At 48.6% G+C, this 14,855-nt stretch overlaps 1 long non-coding RNA gene across 1 annotated transcript in view; it reads left to right on the top strand.

Annotated features, from left to right (window-relative positions):
* LOC143099717 (uncharacterized) overlaps positions 1–285 on the top strand; it is a 59,148-nt gene extending 58,863 nt beyond the window's left edge. The window contains exon 3 of the long non-coding RNA XR_012981720.1: positions 167–285. This is a non-coding gene — a long non-coding RNA (uncharacterized LOC143099717). The remainder of the gene's footprint in view (positions 1–166) is intronic.
* The last annotated feature ends 14,570 nt before the right edge of the window (positions 286–14,855 follow it).

Genomic DNA, 14,855 nt, shown 5'->3' with positions numbered 1-14,855 from the left:
TCGCCGTTTAAAAAAAAAAAAAAAAAACATAGTCCAGTCCATACAACTTCATTTAAATTTCAAAAGAAATACTGGACTATGTTTTTTTTTTTTTTTTTTAAACGTCGACGAATGGACTATGTTTTTTTTTTTTTTTTTAAACGTCGACGAAATTGTGAATTTCCAGAGCACACTTGGCAATCGACTCCTACGGACTTTCCCCTAAAGATGGCAGCAAAGATGGCAACATTTCCGGAAAGGTACTGGCTTGATGAAATTCATTCTGGACTCTCTATCCGACCACATAAAGACCTCGGGATACTTGGGATACTTCGGTTTGGCTTTAGGGAATCTCTACTCACTACCACGTAAGTGTAATGTTGTTTGGAACTGTAGAAGAGGTATAAAAATAGCGTTTTGTAGCGGCGAAATAATATGCCCTTCTCACTTCCACGCTAACGAGTTTTGACTAAAAACGGTAAAATCGAACTTTCTCAAAACACATCCGAATGACATGATTTTGATGTCAACCACAACGTATGTACTCCCAATCATCCGTAAATTGATCTAAAGTGCATTTTACTCTGGATAATTCCTTTAAGAGAAAATTTCTCTGAATCCTTTCAACTGATCCTTCAGTCTGTTACTTTTCCAGACATTTCCCTCTATGATGATTATGTGTCATATGAAGGCCACAGTTTAGTTGCTTATTCTTCTGCTTTATTATGACCGTATCATCAGTGGATATTCTACTGAAACTGCTCTTCTGTCTGTGACTGAAGCATTGAGTGTAGCTAAGTCCTTTGTTCAGTCATCAGTATCAGTCATCAGTATTATTTCTACTAATTTCTGGGAAAGCTCTTGACTGGTTTGAATCTACCTTAAAGGGCGTTCTTTCAGTGTGTATTGGCAAGGACTGGTATCAAGGCCTCATGACCTCACCACAGGTGTGCCTCAGGGATCAATATTAGGGCCCCTGCTTTTCTCTATTTTTCCTTGGGTAAGACCATTCACTCCCATGGATTTTACTATCACTGTGGACGATACTCAACTTTACCTGTCTTTCCCACCTGTATTTTAGTCTTGATGAAAGATCGGCACCTTCAGCTTAAGCTCTCAAAGAGCTTTTGGTGTTTCCAGCTAAAACAACTATTCCCTAACAGATTAACATCCAGCTTGACTCATCTTCACTGACCCCAACTAGATCGGCACGTAACTTGGGCGTCATAATTGATGACTTTTCTGAGCATGTTGCCTCAATTGCAAAATCATGTCAGTTTGTCCTTTACAACATTAGGAAGATCAGACCTTATCTAAGACAAGATTCCATACAACTTCTTGTACAGGACATGGTTATCTACAAACTAGACTATTGTAATTCACTGTTAGCTGGCCTCTCTGCTTGTGTAGTAAGATTACAACTGATTCAGAATTCTGCAGCATGCCTGGTCTTCAATCAGCCAAAGAGGACACATGTAACTCCTCTCCTTAGGCCTACTCTCCATTGGCTCCCTCCCTATAGACCTCTCCAGAATAAGTCCCGCCTCCGTAACTTCCGTATCCATCCAACTTCCTGGCGTTGATAGGCTTGTTCGTCTTCACTGAGTCTGACTTTCGTCTGGCTTTCTACGTAAACGTGATCTTCAGAGGCTAGCCGGGAGGAGCTACAACAGAGGGCAGCTCATCCCGGACAGAAAGGCTACAGTCTGCCTGACGTGACTCGCGGGAGACATCGCGGGAGATATCGCGGAATTTTGAATGCAATAAATACAGCAGAACTTTCATTCTTACTCATTAAAATGAGCATGATGACTGACGAGATAAATTCTTATGATGTAGTTTAAATAAACCACTGTTGTCATACAGTTAACAGGCCTGCTTTGTAGCACTTAAATTCAATATCAAGTGTTTTCCCTATATGTGTGTCTATCTATTTAACCAACAGCAGAAAATAACAGAATATCCAAACATTTTCAGTCGGCTAGCCTACCATTGTTGCAGAAATCACATATAAGAAGGTATCCCTTCGATTTCTGTTTTTTTTTCGCATATTCCAACATAAGGAAGCAGCATGAGCCTCCCGTCATAATCGTCATGAGGACATTCCTCCCAAATGGCCCTATCACGTCTTTGAACTGACGTCATGAGGGCGTGTTTCAGCTCGTGCAGCTCGTGGAAGGCAACTGCAAGATCTGTCTGCAGGCTAAGACTCCCGCGATATTTTAAGGCCATGTGACATGGTGTCACGGTGGTAAGTCCCTCCCCGGCTGACAGAAGTCGGACAGAATTTCTAACCAGCAAGCATTGCGTCCATCCCAGCATGCATCACATCAAGTCAGATCTGCACAGATCTGCCGCAAGTCGAACTCGCCTAATGGAAATAACATGGCGTTTCGAAATATCATACCGGTAAAACATCTGTAGGTAGCGAAGTAGAAAAAGATGGCATGAAATCTCTCACCTTATAGGCTTATAGGACACTTACTGGATCTGCTCCCTGCTCTCAATTCGATGAAGCTTCTGATGAGGGTCTGTTGTGTCAAGTCAAGTCATTTTTATTTATAAAGCGCATTTAACATGTACATAGTACAATCCAAAGCGCTCCACACAAAAGACATTGACACATAAAGACAAACAATGCTGGACGAAGCGGCGTAGTCGCCAGCGTACCCGTGACATCAAGACACAAACAAACAATTTACAAAATAACAAAAGACACAAAACAGGTGTCAGACAGAGCGGCGTAATCGCCAGCGTACCTGTGACATCACACCAAGACATACACAAATAAACAGACAGACAAATAGACAGAGACAGTAAAGCAAGCCTGTCTTTACAAAGACAGTAGGCTTACAGAACAAGACCAGACATAAAACAAACAGACTCAGCGCTCATGCAGACAAAGATAAAGACAAACAAAAACACTCAATAAGTCCACAGGCAGGTGATAGTGCTTCGCCAGCAGTTAAGTCCACAGGTCCCCTTTCGGCGGAGTAGATCAGCCAGCAGACGAGGGGGCGGTGGCCGTGGCGGTGGGCGGCTCTCTCTTCTCTCCGGCATGGTGATTAAAAAGTCGCTTGCAAGATATTCCCATACGTTGCTCCTGGACAGTCCAGTGGTGAAACGTAGGCCTGCAGCTAGATGGCAGGTGTGAAAGTTGGCAGGCGGTGGCAGACGGTGAGTTAAGTTCTCTTGGCAGACGATGTAACGTTAAAAGTTCATACCAGCAACTTTTCAACGTGAAATCCTGACACAGCTTGTGCGTTGACGTCTGTTGATGGTTGACGTTAGTGGATAGCTAGTTAGTTAGCTAGCTAGCATCACTACGTCGACATCCAGTCGGATGACAGTTCAGCTCAACTGACACTCAAAAGCTCACAGTCAGGTCCCACAGATGTTTTCTCTCACCAGACACTGAGAAGGTAACGTTATCTCTCGTAGTGCAGTCATCAGGCATAACGTTATAGCGACAGGCAGAATCCTCACTAGAGGACGTGGATGTTGTGGTCGGGGTCTCGGACTCAAAACAGGTGTTAGGCTAGCGACAAACCGCGTTGATAAAATCGCCTACAGATGCTCATTATGTTCATATTCAAGAGTGCACACTTCGACAGGACACATTTTTACATAAAAAGACGAAAAAGACAAACATTCAAACATAAACAAGAAGCTAGATGGAGCGGCGTGACTCGCCAGCGCGTATCCTAGCAACCTTGGGTCAAACGTGTCAACCAGTCATAAACGCTAGGTCAGATTCAAGACTCTTTTCAGTGGTTTCTTGTTGGTGGAATGAGTTGCCCAGTGCTCTCCATTCCTGTGATAGTTTTAGGTCTAAAGGCATCTGTTCAGCATGCGCTTAGTTAATTAAGCGTTTCTTATGATTTATGGTTTGTATATTGTATTATAGTAGGCCCTATATTATATTATTTGTTTATTTTCATTAGGCTATTGATTGCATTGCTATTCTCCTTAATGTAGTCTTACCAACTTTCTAAAACTGTTCACTGTTAATTTAACTATATCATTTTATTTGTAGCCTATGTCGCTTTGGACAAAACCGTAAAAAAAAGAAAATCAAAATGAATGAACATTCTAAACCTTTTGTTGCTGCTCCAGATTTATCGCTGTTACAACTTCACCTGGGATGTTTATTTACAGAACTCTAAAGATTCCATTCCAAAATGCTAAATGTAGAATCTTCAGAGGATTCCTAGAATCTGCTCAGTCTTATTAGAGTTAGACACTTAAAAGCGAACAGGTGAAAATAATGAAGCTCAGCGAACTTTTCATCTGCTGTTTACCGGTCCGAAAGAAGAAGCACAGGAATGAGAGGGTTGACACCAGCAAGAAGAAGCAAAGAAATTAGGCTAAGCATCTCAAGAAGGAAATGGCCCGGTCCCGCGGTATAGACCTATTTTTATTATGTTATTTTACGCATTTAATTTGCCCGCTCCTACATAGAGCTTTCAAAACATGAAAGCTTTCAAAACATGTCCAGACGGCCACACTCTAATTGCGTCGCGACCCACGGGCCCCGCGGGACTCGCGCAGGAGTGCGGACCTATCTTGAAGAGTCAAAATGGACACTTACTAGGCCTACATGTTAATGTTGTCAGACTTCAATCAGAATCATCCTTTCATATCTCTCCACAGACCCGGAAGAGTCATCTGTTGACCACGGGAGACCTCAGCTGGACGAGGAGGAAGGTAGGAGCCCATCCCCACTGCGTGTTGATGGAGATGGTGATCAAGAATTCAGCAAAGAGGACTGCAGTAAGTAGGCCTATCACATTTTGAAGTAGTTGAATATAGTTAAAATGGACACCTACATTTTAATGTGGCCCCCCGTAAGTCTAATGCAGTGCTGACTACGCCACCCCTTGGACAGGACTGGTGAGAGCAAGGGGATATGGTGAGAGCAAGGGGATATTTTACAAGGAAGCACGCACAGGTTTGGTTTAACAAAGTAGAAAGGATACAATCTTTATTTTAGCTAAAAGTGAGTCGCTGTTGGTTGCAAGCAAGAAATCAACTGGCAGTCTGGGATGGTGGTCAAACATCAGATAATATGGTGTATGCCCTGTAGTCTGTTGTGGGGTAATGTTATAGGCAAAGGTGAGCTGAGGCAGATGGTGTGGCCAACGACGCTTCTCTGTCTCAGGTAGTGTGCACAGCAAGTCGTGGAGTGTGCGGTTGAACCGTTCGCACTGGGGCGTTCCCTTGAGGATGGTATGGCGTGGTGCGGCTCTTTTGTATACCGTACATCTGACACAGTTGCTGGATCAGGAGGTTCTCAAAGCTTCGCCCCCGGTCAGAGTGTATATAAGCTGGGGGACCAAACCTATGGAACCATTGCTGCACCAAGGCCCTGGCCACCGTGGGTGCTTTTTGGTCTTTAGTAGGGACAGGCTGTGAGTACTTTGTGAAAATGTCTGTGAGGATCAGGACATTCTCTCGTCCATCACTGGCTGGCTCTAGCAGAGTAAAGTTGAGCGATAGGATTTCAGTTGGGCGAGTGGCTTGCATCGTGCTCCAATACGTACGAACTTTGGGCTGGACAGCCTTCCCCAAAACGCATCGCTGGCACTGCTGCATCTTTAGTCATACTGGGCCAAAAACATCGGCTCCGGAGTAGCTGGAGTGTTCTTTCCGTGCCTTGATGCCCTTGCTGGTCGTGGACGCTCCGTAGGACTTCTGCTTGCAAGCACTGGGGCAGCAGTAGCTGGAGAGTCTCCGGACCTCCCCCTGGTGCATGAATCAGGCGGTACAGAACTCCTTCCTCGTCAACTAGGCGGTCCTATTGTCGGAGCAGGGCTCTGCTGGATTTGTGTACGCTTCACGCTCTGTTGCACCTGGCCGTCGCCCTTCTTGGTAGTACTTCCTCACGGGCCCAATAACTGGGTCAGCTTCCTGTAGCAGGCTAAAATCCTGGGGTGTACGCCCCAGTAAGGCCACGACCTCTCCACATTTACCCTCTATGGCAGGCGGACCTCTGTCCCGAAGGTGAAGCGCTCCAGATACTGACGGGAGAGGGCGTCCGCATTCTGATTGCTCTTGCCTGGCCGATATCTCAAGTAAAATTGAATGACGCCAGCTGAGAAGCCCACCGCTGCTCGGTCACGCCCAACTTTGCCGTGTGCAGATGGCTCAAGGGGTTAGTGAGGATTGTGAAATGGTTCCCCAGCAAATATTCGCGGAACTTTTCCGTTACTGCCCATTTTACTGCAAGTAGTTCAAGCTTCATGGAGCTATAGTTCTCCATGTTTCTTTCAGCAGCTCTAACTCCCTGACTGGCAAATGCGACTGGACGTACTTTCCCTTCATGTTCTTGGGAGAGGATTGCACTAAGGCCCCCGTGACTGGCATCTACCTCCAAGATGAAGGGCTTCTTAAAGTCGGCATATGCCAGCACTGGAGCCGAGGTGAGTCGCTCCTTCAGAGACTGGAATGCTTGCTCACATCCTCTGTCCTCACATTTCCCTTCCTTCGAGATCCACTGAGTCTTCCTACCAGATGGTGGGGCTGCCAGCTTTGAAAATCCCTCCACGAAGCGCCGATAATAGCTTGCGAATCCGAGGAAAGATCGTAATTCCCCAAGCTCCAAGTAACTGACCTGGTGCTGGAAGAAATGGCATTTTGACAGTTTTACTTTTAGTCCCTCTTTTTGCAGATGGGAAAACACCTCTCCCAGTCTTTCCAGATGCTGCTGGACGGTAATGGAAAAGACGATCACATCGTCCAGGTACAGTAGAATGGACTGGTATCTGCAATCGCCGAACATGCACTCCATCAAGCGCTGGAACTTTCCAGGCGCGTTACATAGTCCAAATGCCATTCTGTTGAACTTAAACAGGCCGAAAGGCGTACAGAAGGCAGTCTTTAGTTTATCCTGCTCCTCTATTGGAACCTGATTGTATCCACTGGTGAGGTCCAAGGTGGAAAACCATTTTGCTCCTGAGAGTGCCTCCAACGATTCTTCGATACGGGGAAGGGGGGTATGCGTCGCAGCGGGTTTTTGCATCTAGCTGCCTGTAATCTACACAGAGGCGCAACCTCCCATCCTTCTTAGTCACCAAGACTATCGGAGAAGAATATGGACTGCTACTTTCTCTGATGACTTTACTATCTAAGAGCTGTTGGATGTGCGCCTTTACAGTTTCATACTGGGAGGGTGGGATTCTACGGTACGGCTGCCGAACAGGAGCATTGTCCAGCAGGGGAATCTCATGGTTGATTAAAGACGTGCATCCTAGGTCTCCATCCCCTTGGGAAAAGATGTTGCTATACTGGGCCAGGAGGGCCCTTGCTTCGGCAGCTTGTTGCTGGGTCAACCCCGGGAAGTCTGACGCTGTGAGCTCAGGGACACTGCAGAACTCAGCTACCTCCTGTGTGGAGACATAAGCTTGACACTGTTCCCATGAAGGGTCGACTGATATGGAAGCAGCTGTTCCTGCTGCAGCCGCCGCCACAACTTCTACAGTGCCAATAGGGCGGCGTGGGGGCAACCATACTTTCGTGTTACCAACATTCACTACAGGTGCATATAGAAAACCCTTTCTAGCTGGCACCAGGGTAGGGGACACCAGTAGGCCTTCAGGCAACTGCTCCTCATCAAAGCCCAAGGGCTCCAGCAAAAACGCTGCAGACTCAAGCTGGGGACATGTAACCGGGACCATGGTTAGAGCTCCTGCCTCAAGACAGACTGGCATTTTCCCATGGATCTTCACTTTGAATGGCTTCGGTGCATTTACAATGGCCTGGATCTGCTCACAGCGTCTCAGTGCACATCAAGCTGCTGGTGCCGCCGATTTTACAGGAGGGGAGTGGAAGAGCTGTAACCCATGTTGTCTAAAAAGGACCTGGTAGCACTCCCCAATTACATTCATTCCTAGTATCCCGGGTGTTACAAGTTTGCAGTCTTTAAGCATGCTATTCTCTGGGTCTTTAACAATTAAGATTCCCCTCCCCGGAATGCATTGACCCAGTACCCCCACGTCCAACTCTAGGTAACCAATATAGGGGATGTCTAAACCATTAGCGGTCTTAAGCCCAAGCCATCTACAGTCTTTCTTTTGCAGATGATGGAAATGCTCTTGAAAGAAGCTCTCAGTGATGGTGGTCACCATTGACCCAGTGTCAATCAAGCAGGGAACTGTTACGTCTCCCATAGAAACAGCCAATACAGGCAGGTTTTAACTAACTTATCATATGACGGAGGATGCAATGAGCCTGACACATCCCCTCCCAGCGTGTGGCTCTGCACACTGGGAGATGTTAGTTTCCCGATAGGCTAGTAAAGTTGTCTGGGCCTGGTGCTTAGTTAGGGGGGATATCAGGGGGAAAACGTGAAGCTGGCCTACTATTGTGGGTGGAGAGAGCTACCTGGCAGTAGCGGGCTATATGACCTGGTTGATCGAACCGTAGACAAATGGGCTGACCATTGGGGGCACGTCTGTGATCTGCCACTAGGGTGTTCTAACTGCCTTACGGGCATGTCCAACTGGGCTTGTTGCTTAAGGACCAAGTCTTTTAGTTCAGTGAATTCTGATGACTGGGGGACGGTACCACATTACAACACAATCTGAGCTTCACTGCTTGCCCCTGGAGCACGGTAACTACGGTCGCAGTTGGGCTGACCCTCCTGCACCCACCTTATAGCTTCTTTTCTTACGTCTAGAAGAGTCAACCCACTATCTGCTCGTATCAATCACCTGAGTTCTCTGCGTAACATTGGATCACAGACATTTTCACAGAACTGGTCTCTCAGAACAATATCAGGGTTTCTGGTGGCACCTTCATTTGACTGTTTTATTTTCTCCAACATTTCCATTAAAGCATGAGAGAACTCAAATAAACTTTCATTGTCTTTTTGCTTTCTGCTAAAGAAACGCTGTTGCCAGTACACATATGATTTAGCACACCCATATACTTCCCTTAAGACTTCAATTATCGACTCAGGGTTTTCATGTGTGGCTATAGGACGGTACTTAATCTCATTTCCGGCTTCGCCTTCTAAGTGATCAAACAAAAACAAGGCCTTTTCAAAATTAGACATATGCGTCGCCCGAATGCAGCTTTTCGCTTCTTCAATCCATTCATTGGACCCTGCAGTTGCAGAGCCAGAAAACTTCGGGCACCGCCGCTCTCGAGGTATGAAGAGCACTTGCTCCCGTCGAACAGGTTGGGTACTAGTAGCACTGCTACTAGCATTGCCCGCTGTCTCTCCCCCCGAAAGTCTCTCATTTTCAGCCTGGAGCTGCTCCAAACGTCGCAGATGCTGTAACTCCACCGCGGACCCCTCTCCGTCACTCATATTGTTGCCAGCTGCTGTTCTCTACACACGCTTGCGTACTCTCTCTCTCACCCTAAAGTCCCGTTCATCACTGGTTGAGGCCAGCATGGCCTCTCAGTACAGCATGGGCCGGGGGCAGAATGTGGTTGTGGTGGGAAGGACCATATCAGACTTTTGCCACATTCCCATTTGCATCGAGGGTGTTTCATGCACCGCTCTAGTGGACACGGGGTCAACAGTCACAGTGGTCCGGCCAGAGGTGGTGCCAGTGGGTACACAGCTGGAGGACACAGCAGTTCAGCTCCGCACAGTAACTGGTGAGCTAGCACCAATGAAAGGAAGAGGGCAGCTGATATTGACTGTGGGGGGACGGAAAATGAGACACACTGTGTGGGTAGCGGAAGTACAAGATGCCTGTATTTTAGGCTTGGACTTTTTGCGGGAGCAGGGCTGTCAGTTAGACCTGGGGAAAGCCACGCTGAGCTTTAGCAGGTGGTGCATATGAGACCGCTGGATTCCCAACTCGCAGCTACACACACAGCCGGGCCTCACAGGTGCTGTGTGGGGGAAGGCAAACAGACAAGGGCACCCGGTTCATACCTGTCGGACACGGGTGTTGCTGTGCCTATACGGCAGCGCCCACGTCGCCTCCCCCTGGGCCGACAAGACGCAGCGGAGCAGGCTTTGGAGAAAATGCAGCGAGCCCCTGGGCATCACCAGTCGTGATGGTGCCGAAAAAAGGAGGTGAGTGGCGCTTCTGCGTGGATTATAGGAGGCTTAATGATGTCACCAAGAAGGACTCCTACCCCCTCCCACACGTAGATGAATGTCTGGACTTAGTAGCTGGCTCTTCCTGGTTCTCGTCCTTGGACTTGAGGAGCGGCTACTGGCAGGTCCCCCTGGCCGAAGAGGCCCGGCCCAAGACTGCATTCTGCACAGGAAAGGGGCTGTGGCAGTTTAAAGTGCTCTGCTTTGGACTGTGTAATGCGCCTGCCACATTTGAACGCTTACTGGAGAGGGTGTTGGCTGGGGTTCCACACACAGAGTGCCTGGTGTTTTTAGATGACATTCTAGCCCATGGCAGCTCATTTGATTCGGCTATGGCAGCACTGTGCAAAGTTATGGAAAGGATCAAGGGGGCTGGACTGAAGTTACACCCTGACAAATGCAAGCTGCTGTGCAGAGAGCTGACCTTCCTGGGGCACCGGATAGGCAGCGAGGGTATCGGCACAGTGGAAGAGAAGGTGCGTGCCATACGTGAGTGGCCCACCCCGACAGACCAGAGGGGACTAAAACGTTTTTTTAGGTTTAGCTTCCTATTACAGGAAATTTGTGCGGAGATTTTCGGGCATTGCTGCCCCCCTGTACAGGCTACTGCAGAAGGACCAGCCATTTGTTTGGGCAGAGGACTGTAAAATCGCATTCAACACCCTCCAAGAGGCTCTGTCAAGTGCACCCATCCTGGCAGCCCCTGACCCCGAAGGTCCTTTTGTCCTGGACATGGATGCGAGCGGCGAGGTGGTGGGGGCAGTCCTATCACAGGCATGGCCGGAAGGAGAGAGGGTTGTGGCCTACTACAGCAAAGCCCTGAATAAAGCTGAGCGGCGGTATTGCGTCACACGTAGGGAGTTGCTTGCTGTCGTCTTTGCCGCACGACATTTTAAGTACTACCAGTGTGGCCGCCCCTTCACCATACGCACTGATCATGCCTCACTGCAGTGGCTGATGACATTCAGCCTGAGGGGCAGCTGGCTCGTTGGCTGGAGGAGCTGCAAGGCTACGAGTTCGTGATTCACCGTGCTGGAGAACGGCATGGCAACGCTGACGCACTGTCCCGTCGACCCTGCAGTGAAGACGGCTGCCGGTATTGTGACCGCAGAGAGGCCAGAGAACAGCAGCTGGTTCTGGGGGCAGACAAGTGGGACAGAGAGGGGTGTGAAGAGACTGTCATGGCTTGTAGAGAGCTGCTGGTGGTGGACAATGCTGTCTGGGCCGCCGAACAGCAACAAGACCCGGACCTGCAGCCAGTGATGCTGTGGGTGGAGGTACGGCAGCGGCCGCCCTGGGAGGAGGTGGCAGCTCTCACCCCATGGACAAAAGGGCTGTGGGCTAAATTTAATTCTTTGCAGCTGGTTGATGGGGGCCTCCGGCAAGCATAGTTGGAACCAGCGTCGGGAGAGAAAAAGTGGCAGACGGTGGTACCCAGAGGGATGCAGGGGGCTGTGGCCGGTTGCACAAAGCACCTTAAGTTTTTCCCTTAAAATCTGATTTAAGGGTCCCTTAAAATAAAAACGGTTGCATAGACACCCTTAAGTTTTCTCCTTAAGATTTCCTTACCATTTTCCCTTCCAAGTATTTAAGGGTTTGTCCATATCTTGTAAGAAATCCCTTAAACTGTTGCACAAACGACCTTAGTAGTCTAACTAAGGGGAAAAACCTAAGGGACATCTGACTATACCTTAACCATATTATTAACTGAATTGATGCTGATAAGTATATTAACTACTTTTAACAATTCAAAATAAAACCTCTCTGTTAACATGCTTACTCTGTAAAATAGGCCTAGCTTCTATCAGAAACATGCTGTATTGTTATTGTGTAGTTTACGTAGGCTAACGTCAACAATTCATGTGGATGTCTTGTTAGCCTATGAGCTTCGGTTCGGTTCGCTAGGCAAAACATTGGTGCACTAATGACAGTCAGGATCATAACTTGCCAACTAGTATTGTTCAGTTCATGTATATAACATGCTTTACTTGCTACCTGGATAATTTCCGCAAATATTATTAAGGTAAGATGAATGATAAGATCATTAAGCTTTACTGTGTTCGGTGGGTTAACGGCATCGTGGCAAAGGCAGCTAGTACAGGCAGCTAGAACAATCTCCGTGGAAACTATAGAATGTTCTTGCCAGAAAATCCCTTTCAATGCAATAAATCGCTTTACGTTTCTCCTTAACTAAGGAAACATTTTAAGGTATTCTGCGCAACACCCTTAAGTAAATCCCTTACCTAAGGAGAAATTAAGCCTTAAGGGTCATACTTAAGGGAAAAACTGCCCAACCGCCCACTGTTCTGAAAGCCATGCATGGCTCTGCAGGCTCCGGTCACTTTGGGGTGACCAAAACACTCCGGCGGGTGCGTCAAGCGCCTTCTATTGGGGGCGGCTGAGGAGAGACATTGAGGACTTTTGTCGGTGCTGTGATCTCTGCACTGCTCGCAAAGGACCACAGGGCCAGTCCAGGGCTCAGCTGCAGCAGTTTCCAGTGGGGGAGCCCATGCAGCGGCTGGGGGTAGATGTTCTGGGGCCTCTCCCACTCACAGACAGAGGTAATCGCTACATACTCGCTACTGTGGATTATTTCACTAAATGGCCTGAGGCTTATGCCATTAAAGACCAGGAGGCCGAGACCATCGTTAATGTCCTAGTGGAGGGAATAATCAGTAGGCTGGGGGTCCCAGAGTCAATCCATAGCGATAAGGGGAGAAATTTTTAATCTAAAATTTTTGCCACTATGTGTACACGTCTGGGCATCACAAAGACCCGTACAACACCACTCCACCCCCAGAGTGAAGGATTAGTGGAAAGATTTAACCAGACTCTGGCCGAACAGCTATCTATTCTGACAACCAACCATCAGCGCGATTGGGATATGCACTTACCGCTGGTCCTAATGGCGTGTCGCACTGCAGTCCATGACTCCACTTCATGTACACCGTCCCTCCTCATGTTGGGCAGAGAGTTGAGAACACCGGCTGAGCTGGCCTTTGGACGGCCCCCGGATGCGCTGCAGGTCCCTGCGGGCCCCAGGACCGCTTAGACTCTGCACATGCGTATGCCCGGAGGCAAATGCGTAGTGTGGGGGTGCGACAAAAGAGGAATTATGATATCCGTGCCAAGGGGGCGACACTTTGAGGCTGGGGAGCTGGTGTGGACCTACACTCCTAAGCGGAAGAAAGGCAGGTGCCCTAAGCTGGATAGCCACTGGGTGGGACCGTGTCTGGTCCTGGAGCGGCTTGGAGAGGTCGTCTACCGGGTGCAGATGCCTGGAAGGGGGCGCCGGGTGGCGTTACACCGGGACAGGCTGGCACCTTACCGGGGCATCGCCTCCCCTCAGACAGCTGGTGGAGGTGAGGAAACACCTTGGATGCCTGTCGTGGCATCACCTAACCGGGAAGTCGTTGCAGGTAGCCCGGGGGACACCGCAAGTGCACGCAGTTTGCCACTTGCGGCTTTGGAGCCACCTGACCTAGGACACACGGGGGGGGGCAACAGAAGGATACGACGCCCGTGGGCCGACCGAGGAGGAGGCGGCGGACACCACTGAGGCTTAAAGACTTTGTCCTCGGGACGAAGAAGGGGGGGGGGGTAATGTAGCGTGTCTAAGTTCCTAAAAGTAGTGGTCTAAGTTCCTAAATGTGTATATGGTTCTGATAGACTCTGTTACCTGGGCCAGGGTTGGGGTACCGCCCCCTTCCGGGGTAATGTGTGTAGTTTTGGGGAAAACAGGTAGTGGAGATTACGAGGTGTGTGTGAGTTGGAGCTCCTATTTGTGAGTGTAAAAGTGTGTTCTTGTGGCGTGGCTGTGGCCGATAACAGTCAACATTAAACCCAGTTAATGGTAAACTGTCTCTTCATTGGCACAGAACAAGTGAGTCGCTGTTGGTTGTTGATAAATAACACACAAATTCATGCAAAGACATAGGGATAAGCCATAGGAGGGTGAGCCACCCGAATACAAGCTTGACCAGGCCTAGGTTTCAATACCACACAAGAGCTAGGGCACAAACCCCTTAACCCTGAACGAATCATCAATTGACCACGGGACACCTCTGCTGGACGAGGAGGCTGGTAAGAGCTCATCCCTGCTGCATGGTGGTGGAGACGGAGCGAGACCTGTGCCTCAGTTGAAACAGGACTGGCACAGCCATCCTACAGTTGGAAAGCCCACACCACAGGCCAGTGCATGGCGCACGCCTGACACCCCTGAGAAGAGAGACGTGATGGAAGAAGAGAGAATGAAAATCCTACATGGATTTTTTGACAGGAGGGGGATTACTACCCAGAATACAACCACACGATTGTATGTAGGCCTTGCCACATACGCCGGGGGTCGGAGGAGTTGTAGGCCTCCTGGTCTCCCCGACCTGAAGGCTGCATCCCTAGCCTTGAGGAGAAGGTGAACTTCTTTGTTCATCCAGGGTTTAGAGAATAGTTTCACTGTTTTATGTGTAGTCACTCCCTCTACACACTTGTTGATATAATCCAGGACAAAGTTGGTGTATGTGTGAATGTTTGTTTGGGAGTCTGTGGTGGCGTCAGCAGCAAACACATTCCAGTCAGTGTGCTGGAACTGTTGTTGTAGAGTGGAGTCTGCGTCTTCCATCCAGACCTTAAAGGCTTTTGATTTTGGTTTCACACGTTTGATGACTGGTGTGTACTTAAGCCTATTTTATGTTTCTGCGTCGAATCAATGCCGTACCTCCGCAGACCCCTCTATGTCGCCACGAACCCCTCTTCGATCCCTCCAAAAAATTGTAACTTCGCGTTGAGGCGACGCAGATCGCAAGGACTGTGATTTGTC

The sequence above is a fragment of the Alosa pseudoharengus genome, unplaced genomic scaffold, assembly GCF_046254945.1.
Source record: "Alosa pseudoharengus isolate Yale_2024_CS ecotype anadromous, Long Island Sound unplaced genomic scaffold, YU_APseudo_1.1 YU_APseudo_1.1_scf_3, whole genome shotgun sequence".
Taxonomy (NCBI): Eukaryota; Metazoa; Chordata; class Actinopteri; order Clupeiformes; family Clupeidae; genus Alosa; species Alosa pseudoharengus.
This window is presented reverse-complemented; position numbering and strand designations above follow the sequence as displayed.